Here is a 7,824-nt window from a genome sequence, read left to right as displayed (position 1 = left end):
TGTATGCGTGCCATTCAGAGGGTGAATGGCAAGACAAAATATTGAAGTGCCTTTGAATGGGTTATGGTAGTAGGTTCATAAATAGTGTCTTCTATGAGGTCATGCATATTAGAATGTTTTCATTCCAACATGATTTCACACAAAATGTATTTTCAGAAATGTACTACTCTTTTACAAACTCAGTCTTGTGATTTTACAATGCTTTCCCATACAAAGTATTTGTACAAAGTAGAAACACACAAAAGTGCAGTCGATTGTGACATAAGAAATATTGACTGTGAAAATACATTCTAAGTGTGCTGGGAGTTGAGCAGTATTTTATTTGATACGGTAAGCTCGGGTGGTTCCTAAAGACTTCCATTCATACATTGTTTGAATAACAAAGGGTCCCGTTCACAGCTTGGAAAGTCTTTATTCAATAACAACAATGCCCATTCTGCCTGGAACAATTAAGACAAAAGACTTCATAGTCACCGAAGGGAGATATATACAGGACCTAATAACTTTCCGCCACATCATTGGCAAGGCGATGATTAATTGAGATGTGTAATAAGTGCAGAGAGATTAATTCACTCATTACGTCTGAAATTCAAAGCTTTGACATTTCAGGGAGTCAATGCACAAGTCAAGCAAGACAAAAACATCAATAGTCCGGCTTCACTGATCGCTCCTGCACACCACTGACTCGCTCCCTCCACACACTGACTCGCTCCTGCCACACACTGACTCGCTCCTGCCACACACTGACTCGCTCCTGCCACACACTGACTCGCTCTGACCACACTGACTCCCTGCCACACACTGTCCTCCATTAAAGAAAGAACAATTTAGACATGTCATTATTGTGCAGCCTGCACATAGACATGATAATAGTTATTACGATATCTTTGAGATGAGGGCAGGTTCTCCACTGAGTGTCCATCACCTTTTAAGTTTACCTCAATTACTAGTCACCTTAGGAGTGGGCCTATTTGGTTCAAGAGATTTTTTTTTCTGTTATAAGGATGAGGTTAAAAGTAAACTCTGATCAATAGAATGCAGCAGTAAGTGATAGAGGCAGCTCCAGCTTGTTGTTTGAAGATTGGATGATGGAGAGTAAGCATCGACTGATAGCGATGATATTATCAGTCAGCGTGAGTATGGTCTAAGACTCAGACAGACTGGAAAGACCACTGAAAGTGTTGACTGAGTACACTGAGGAGAATACTGTTGTTGCTATAAGGTTGGGCAAAGGAAATCCTCAACCGGGCACAATGCTAAGTAACAAAACTATTAAAGATGTATTATAAATGTTTTTCTATCATTTCAGTCAGTAGTTTTGAAAGCAGCGCTAACAACGCCAAAACAGGTACCCGAAAATTGTCCAAAATATCCAAATCATCCATTTCTTAGAATATGTTACATCCTGCAAATCTTTTTTTTAAGATCCTGCAATTTGGATGATATGTTATAAATTCAAATTTGTACAATATATTATGAATTATTTGTAAGTGCTTAAGATCCTGTTCATTCTATTTAAGTCAATATCAATTAGTCACTGAATAAAATTAAATTTTGATGAGACACAGCATTCTCTAACATTTTAAAACATAACATGAAAGAAAATCCATCAACTTATCATAAACATTTAGGCTTGTCAAGACTAAGATCTAAGGACAAGAGGCAGAAAGTGGACGACTTTGAGTTAGCCTATATATGCTGATGATCAGATAGAATGTTATTCTGCACACTCTACTGTTGAGTCAATCTGGACAGATAGAAGTTATTCTGCACACTCTACGGTTGAGTCAATCTAGATCAGATAGAATGTTATTCTGCACACTCTATGGTTGAGTCAATCTAGATCAGATAGAATGTTATTCTGCACACTACGGTTGAGTCAATCTAGATCAGATAGAATGTTATCTGCACACTCTACTGTTGAGTCAATCTAGATCAGATAGAATGTTATTCTGCACACTCTACGGTTGAGTCAATCTAATCAGATAGAATTGTTATCTGCACACTACGGTTGAATCAATCTAGATCAGATAGAATGTTATTCTGCACACTCTACTGTTGAGTCAATCTAGATCAGATAGAATGTTATTCTGCACACTCTACTGTTGAGTCAATCTAGATCAGATAGAATGTTATTCTGCACACTCTACGGTTGAGTCAATCTAGATCAGATAGAATCTTATTCTGCACACTCTACGTTGAGTCAATCTAGATCAGATAGAATGTTATTCTGCACACCTTACGTTGAGTCAATCTAGATCAGATAGAATGTTATTCTGCACACTCTTACTGTTGAGTCAATCTAGATCAGATAGAATGTTATTCTGCACACTCTACTGTTGAGTCAATCTAGATCAGATAGAATTTATTCTGCACACTCTACGGTTGAGTCAATCTAGATCAGATAGAATGTTATTCTGCACAACTCTACGTGTGAGTCAATCTAGATCAGATAGAATGTTATTCTGCACACTCTACGGTTGAGTCAATCTAATCAGATAGAATGTTATTCTGCACACTCTACGGTGAGTCAATCTAGATCAGATAGAATGTTATTCTGCACTCTACGGTTGAGTCGATCTAGATCAGATAGAATGTTATCTGCACACTCTACGGTTGAGTCAATCTAGATCAGAATAGAATGTTATTCTGCACACTCTACTGTTGAGTCAATCTAGATCAGATAGAATGTTATTCTCACACTCTATGGTTAGTCAATCTAGATCAGATAGAATGTTATTCTGCACCACTCTACGGTTGAGTCAATCTAGATCAGATAGAATGTTATTCTGCACACTACGGTTGAGTCAATCTAGATCAGATAGAATGTATTCTGCACACTCTACGGTTGAGTCAATCTAGATCAGATAGAATGTTATTCTGCACACTCTACTGTTGAGTCAATCTAAATCAGATAGAATGTTATTCTGCACACTTACTGTTGAGTCAATCTAGATCAGATAGAATGTTATTCTGCACACTACAGGTTGAGTCAATCTAGATCAGATAGAATGTTATTCTGCACACTACTGTTGAGTCAATCTAGATCAGATAGAATGTATTCTGACACTACTGTTGGTCAATCTGGATCAGATAGAATGTTATTCTGCACACACTACTGGTTGAGGTCAATCTAGATCAGATAGAATGTTATTCTGCACACTCTACTGTTGAGTCAATCTAGGTCAGATAGAATGTTATTCTGCACACTCTACGGTTGAGTCAATCTAGATCAGATAGAATGTTATTCTGCACACCTATGGTTGAGTCAATCTGGATCAGATAGAAATTATTCTGCACACTCTATGTTGAGTCAATCTAGATCAGATAGAATGTTATTCTGCACACTCTATGTTGAGTCAATCTAGATCAGATAGAATGTATTCTGCACACTCTACTGTTTAGTCAATCTAGATCAGATAGAATGTTATTCTGGCACACTCTACGGTGAGTCAATCTAGAATCAGATAGAATGTTATTCGCACACTACGGTTGAGTCAATCTAGATCAGATTGAATGATATTCTGCACACTCTATGGTTGAGTCAATCTAGATCAGATAGAATGTTATTCTGCACACTCTATGGTTGAGTCAATCTAGATCAGATAGAATGTTATTCTGCACACTACGGTTGAGTCAATCTAGATCAGATTGAATGTTATTCTGCACACTCTACTGTTGAGTCAATCTAGATCAGATAGAATGTTATTCTGCACACTACGTTTGAGTCAATCTAGATCAGATAGAATGTTATTCTGTACACTCTACTTTGAGTCAATCTAGATCAGATAAATGTTATTCTGCACACTATTGGTTGAGTCAATCTAGATCAGATAGAATGTTATTCTGCACACTCTACTGTTGAGTCAATCTAGATCAGATAGAATGTTATTCTGCACACTATGTTGAGTCAATCTAGATCAGATAGAATGTTATTCTGCACACTATGGTTGAGTCAAACTAGATCAGATAGAATGTTATTCTGCACACTCTACGGTTGAGTCAATCTAGATAAGATAGAATGTTATTCTGCACACTCTACTGTTGAGTCAATCTAGATCAGATTGAATGTTATTCTGCACACACTAGGTTGAGTCAATCTAGAGCAGATAGAATGTTATTCTGCACACTCTACGGTTGAGTCAATCTAGATCAGATAGAATGTTATTCTGCACTCTACGGTTGAGTCAATCTAGATCAGATAGAATGTTATTCTGCACACTCTACGGTTGAGTCAATCTAGATCAGATAGAATGTTATTCTGCACACTCTATGGTTGAGTCAATCTAGATCAGATAGAATGTTATTCTGCAACTCTATGGTTGAGTCAATCTAGATCAGATAGAATTTATTCTGCACACTACGGTTGAGTCAATCTAGATCAGATAGAATGTTATTCTGCACACTACGTTGAGTCAATCTAGATCAGATAGAATGTTATTCTGACACACGGTTGAGTCAATCTAGATCAGATAGAATGTTATTCTGCACACTCTACGGTGAGTCAATCTAGATCAGATAGAATGTTATTCTGCACACTCTACTGTTGAGTCAATCTAGATCAGATAGAATGTTATTCTGCACACTCTATGGTTGAGTCAATCTAGATCAGATAGAATTTATTCTGCACACTACGTTGAGTCATCTAATCAATAGAATGTTATTCTGCACACACTACTGTTGAGTCAATCTAGATCAGATAGAATGTTATTCTGCACCACTCTACTGTTGAGTCAATCTAGATCAGATGGAATGTTATTCTGCACACTCTATGGTTGAGTCAATCTGGATCAGATAGAATGTTATTCTGCACACTCTACGGTTGAGTCAATCTGGATCAGATAGAATGTATTCTGCACACTCTATGGTTGGTCTCTGAGTCAATCTAGATCAGATTGAATGTTATTCTGCACACTCTACTGTTGAGTCTATCTAGATCAGAAGAATTATTATCTGCACACTCTATGTTGAGTCAATCTAGATCAGATAGTGTATCTGCACACTACGTTGAGTCAATCTAGACAATTGAATTTGTTATTCTGCACACTCTATGTTGAGTCAATCTAGATCAGATAGAATGTTATTCTGCACACTTACTGTTGAGTCAATCTAGATCAAATAGAATGTTATTCTGCACACTCTACTGTTGAGTCAATCTAGACAGATAAGAATGTTATTTCTGCACACGATGGTTGAGTCAATCTAGATCAGATAGAATGTTATTCTGCACACTCTACGGTTGAGTCAATATACCAAACCTATGTCAACCTAAATTACTGTGGATCTTCCTCCCTCTAGTCTACTGCACTTCAAACAAGTGCCATTGCAGACACAATAACACACATCTGACTGACGGTGCTTGACTTGTTTCAAATGCATCCTTCACAGAACTCTGCATGACTACGTACGGTATAGTTCAGTGGAACGTTCCTAAACCCTGCAAAACTGTGACGACACATTGTAGCCTTAGCCTACATGCCAGTTCAGGGGTTTTTAGCTGAATAACATGTTGTTGTTTTTTTTGTCGCCTCGCTTATATTATGACCTTAATTTAACTATGCGCTCCAATCCTACCCAGAGTTCTACTTCTCTCGCGGTCATGGAGGGCCCACTGAAAATTGAAAAAAAAGATCAGTTGGCTCTCTGCTTTATCCTGGGCTTTTCGACTCATTCACAATGATTTGCAAAAGGGGTAGAATTCATTGTGTAAGAGCCTAAAGGCATTGCACATGGCATCAAGACAGGTTTCAGTAGCTCACAATGGAAACATTGTTTTCCCAGATACATTAGGCTAAATATCCTTGTTTCTCAGGTAATGATCACTGTGTAGCAGACAATGTTTGGGAGGTGGACATGTTTCTAATGAAACAGTCAATCAATCAAATCAAATCAAAGTTTGTTGGTTGCGTACACAGATTCACAGATGTTATCGCAGGTGCAGCAAAATGCTTGTTTCTAGCTTCAACAGTGCAGTAATAGCTATACAATTCATCAAACTACCACAGATACTACAATACTACTTCAGAGATCAAAACATACATCAACAGAAATGGTCTATGAGACATGGTTGGTGAAAGAGACACAGACAGCATCATACAGTACATTAACCATGTGAAATATGACTCCTCTTTTGCCCCAGGGTGAAAACTACAGTGCCTGCGGTATCTCTACACTGCACCAAATTGGGGTGGCAGGTAGCCTAGTGGTTAGAGCGTTGGGCTGAAAGGTTGCTGGATCGAATCCCAAGCTGACAAGGTTGTCATTCTGCCTCTGAACAAAGCAGTGTTCCTAGGCTGTCATTGTAAGTAAGAATGTGTTCTTAACTGACTTGCCTAGTTAAATAAATAGAAAATAAAACCAGATCTTTGTCAAAATGCAAAAGACTGCCCCCATGAATGAAATAGTGCAAAGTAATGAAGGTACTGGTGAAAGTGTGAAAAACTCAGTGACAATGATTATGGGACAACTGCAGACACAAATGTCTGATATGAACATACAACATCACCAATATTGACAATATTGGTCCTAGGTCCTAGGCTAGTAACAGCAGTAGTATATCTTTTTTTTTCATCAGCTGTGAAATGAAATGTACAATTTGTATGGTAATTACATATTCTCTGAAAGTCTGAAAAATCGATAAGCAACTGTTTTTAAGCAGTGAAATGTAATAACACCGTTATATTATATCTGGTCTTTATAAACTGCAATAATGAAAATGTACCTTCCGCGTGCACTGAAATACGGTGTCTAGGTGGTTTGATTTATGCATGCAGTTGTAGCACATGATTCCAATAGACGAATTGCAAATATGTAGCATTGCACTCAATACAGTATTGCCTTCTGTCGTTATGTCTACCAACAGTAAAACTTAAAGTGCCACTTGACGCTCGCATCCACGCTGAAGCAAATGAACCTGTCTGTCTGAGTGCGCGCTACAAAGTTTATTGTCAACATCACGGAGTAAAATTGAGAAGATGTGAAAATAGAATGGACCTATGCGCACTACAAATAAATAGATAGAAAATGTATAAAGTTCGACATATTTTGCATTTGCAAGAAGTTCATTATTATTCTTCACTAGGCTGCGCGGACGTGTTTTGTACAGAAAACAACAAAAAGGCTACACAAACATGCGACTCGATCAACATCCAAACACTAAACTATTGAAAAAATTGTGTAGGCTAATCCCATTCCAAAAACGTATGAAAAAAATATGAATTGACTTACATTACAACACGACAGTTAACAGGCTGTCCTGAAAGATGGTCCTCGGCGATACCACATCAACCCACCCTCTCATGCCCTCATCTCATCTCAACACGCATATGGTGGAAAAGTTTAGTGACGTCAACGTACTCGGGTTAACGTTGCAGATCTACTGGAAGTGCCAGCGAGCTGCACATTTAAAGCGACAGATCATGGGGTGGTAACAAATTGACATACATCTGGACATCAAGTGCCACCTTTCAGGGTGATTTTTTGCAGCTAGAAAACGTGCAACAAAAAAAAACAATTTCCACGTACAATTAACTCATTATAATTGGTAGATTCTCTGTTTGAATCAGTCAATGTAGATTTCCAACCAGATATCCAAACTCATAGACCTAAGAATAGTTCAACTAAAACTTGCCTCACCTCTACTCTAAGGTCTATCATGTATCAACTACCTCTCTGAGGACGGCCATTTAATTATTAAAAAGGGGCCATAGGTCCCTGAAACACTGATTGTTCTCTCTTTCTACTTTTTGTATTCTGGATATTACACCCTATTATCTCATATTGTTGTTAACACGTTCATTCAGATTCCATTATAGTTGAAAATTG

The 7,824-nt window shown here is 37.8% G+C and overlaps 1 long non-coding RNA gene across 1 annotated transcript in view; it reads right to left on the bottom strand.

Annotated features, from left to right (window-relative positions):
- Nucleotides 1–7,313, bottom strand: part of LOC111980283 (uncharacterized) — a 143,395-nt gene extending 136,082 nt beyond the window's left edge. Inside the window, exon 1 of the long non-coding RNA XR_002879421.2 lies at nucleotides 7,228–7,313. This is a non-coding gene — a long non-coding RNA (uncharacterized lncRNA). The remainder of the gene's footprint in view (nucleotides 1–7,227) is intronic.
- Between the last annotated feature and the right edge of the window lie 511 nt (nucleotides 7,314–7,824).

Source organism: Salvelinus sp. IW2-2015, linkage group LG2, assembly GCF_002910315.2.
Source record: "Salvelinus sp. IW2-2015 linkage group LG2, ASM291031v2, whole genome shotgun sequence".
NCBI lineage: Eukaryota > Metazoa > Chordata > Actinopteri > Salmoniformes > Salmonidae > Salvelinus > Salvelinus sp. IW2-2015.
The sequence above is the reverse complement of the archived record's forward strand: the minus strand, read 5'-3'. Positions and strand labels throughout refer to the sequence as shown.